Here is a 2,669-nt window from a genome sequence, read left to right on the forward strand (position 1 = left end):
TGGTGTTCTGGACTTAACTGGCTGGTCTAGACAGAAAGCAGGACTGATAAGTACTCAAGACTACTCATACGGCTTTTGTGTATCATTGGTCTGATCGATAATTCACTTCTCTCTAATTGTCGGGGATCAGCAAGTTCATATATCAAACAAGGCACACACGCACTCACACGTTATAACAACTATATAACGGGAAAACAATAAACTTACTGTTTATCAATTGAAATGTACCGTCACGGTTTTACTCTTGTGATTTGTTGCATGGTAAGAACCGTCAACCAAGAATCGAAGTTTCTTTTGGCAGCCCTACACACGGGGCTAAAAAAAATAGGATAATCCTCTGTGTCATTTATTGATTACTTGAAAAAATAAATAATCTAATAAAAAAAATTATTTTGTTTTTGAGAAACCTTCAAAATGATAAATAATAACAATGATTCATTGCTTTTTCAGTTTAATTAATCTTCTTTAAAGAAAAAATAAAAAACAGATCTAATTTCATAAGATGAAAATAAACCGAAATAATAATAATAAACTAATTGAATTTTTTTTTGAAAAAAATAAACAAACCCCTTCTTTTCATTTACCTCACTCAAGCTTCATTATAAACAGATTTCTACTTTTATAATTTAGTACTAAGAACTGGTTAAGATAAGATAACTATTGAGAATCAAGAATTAACAGAAAGCTGTATCATCTTTGTGTGAAATCTTTCAGCCATTAGCATCTACTATTCTATCGGAAGTCGAACACAGGACCTTCTGGTCTCGTAATAAGCTTTAAGGCATTAGGCAGTGAGTTTGTATACAATGGTTTGCATTTCTGATTTTCATCAATTCGCAATGCTACACAAACAAATATCTTTTTAGTTTACTTATCAACCAACTATATGCTTTTTTGATAAAAAGAGATGTCATAATTTTATTATATTTCTATACAAAATCCAACTTAAGGATTACCTCATCTTTGATATTTTTGTCTTGATTTTTAAAAAAATATTAGGTTGATAATACTTCAACAAACCACTTTTTAATTTTTGTGAATGAGCTGCTCAGAATGTCATAGTATACACTGTTAAGGAGTCTCATACTTGGACCGAACCACTTCAATGTTTTCTGATTCTTAGTAGCTGTTAAATAAGGTCGTTTCGTGACGTTGACCATAAAAGTTAATGGTTTAATTCAAAATGTATCAATAATGATATGTAATGGATGAATTATTGAACTAGACAATTTGTAAATTAATTACTGTTACTGAACAGTTAGAAAGAAGTTTGCTTGATATTTAAGAAAATGGTAATACGAACTAGTTGGTAAGTTCAGAAAAAAAGATCAAGCTCAATGTATTCATGGAAGTATAGACGTGATTATTGTGTGATTGATAGTTATTAAAAAGTAGGTCAGATGATATAAATTTCATTGTTTAAATGTACAATCCCAATCGTAATCACTTATCGGTGGTTTTAATGATCTTTTAGATCATATGGTATATCAGAAAAATATAGCCTTGAACGTCATGCAATTTTGAACTTTAAATTCATCTACTAAGTTGCGTACTTGATCATTTACCATTTTGTGTTTAAATGGAAAACGTTTACCATAAATGTTGTTTTTTTAAACGTCATACTTATTTTCAAGTTTATAAATCTTATATACATAGTAATATTCCCAAGAACGTACGATTTACTTTCTTACTACAGTTTCACTATTTTATCCTACATATTTTGAATGTAGTTTACAGACTGAAATAAATTTAATCGCGTTCTAAGGCCTACACAACCGAAACTTAGCTTTATTAGAATTATCAGTATTGGATTGGGGAGAGTGTTTAGTTTTCTTAGTTGAAATCTTAAACTAATTCAGATCAGAACATCAATGAAAACCTGGAAGCACCGGACAGCCGTTTTGTCCCTATATAAGACTCCTCAGCAGTGCACATCCATGATCACGCACGCGGGATTGAAACCCAGAACCTTCGGTCTCCTGCGTGAACGCTATATTAGAATTGTGAAAAAAGGAGTTTTATATGAGTAAACGCTTAAATAGAGTACATTCAAATATTTAGTCATTTACAGATATAGAAAATATCGTATCTAAGTTGATCATAGTCACACTAACTGAATGCAAAACGAAGACTAGTTTCTTAACTTTCTAAGGTGAATGTTTGCTTTGTTTCAAGTGACAATACATACAAATATGATAGAAATTTACAGTATATCACTGGAACAGTCATTGAAAATCAGGATAACCGGACAAATATTTCATTTTAAATATATAGCTTCTGAAATCTCGTCTATTCAAGACATCCATATAATGAATATGTATCTTAAATGTCGTAAAACAGATCCAAGATGTATTTTTCTTTAAAATGTGAAAATTGACACATGAGAAATGTTTTAATTGAGTGTCTCAACGGCTACAAGATCTTGTGTAAACTACAAATTTAAAAGGCATGATATAGTATACTTTAAACTTTCAAAACGTAGTTCAGTAATAGTTTTTTAGTCAACTGCTTGATAAGGAACAACAAAAAATTTTATTATTTTAGGTTACAATTCCGTCTGTCAACTCAGTGTGAATTTTGTCCAATTTGACCAGTTTCAATTTTCATTCAGATTTAGATTGGAAATACACTGATTCGCATTTATTACTTCATTAAATAAATACCCTATG

General features: G+C 30.3%; 1 non-coding gene across 1 annotated transcript; it reads right to left on the bottom strand.

The window, feature by feature from the left end:
• Window positions 1-227: 227 nt before the first annotated feature.
• On the bottom strand, window positions 228-315 carry Smp_rajko.90nt.slRNA-1.1.1. The gene has a single exon (XR_001974573.1). It is a non-coding gene (non-coding RNA).
• Window positions 316-2,669: the final 2,354 nt, after the last annotated feature.

This window comes from Schistosoma mansoni, chromosome 3 (assembly GCF_000237925.1).
Source record: "Schistosoma mansoni strain Puerto Rico chromosome 3, complete genome".
NCBI classification, from domain to species: domain Eukaryota; kingdom Metazoa; phylum Platyhelminthes; class Trematoda; order Strigeidida; family Schistosomatidae; genus Schistosoma; species Schistosoma mansoni.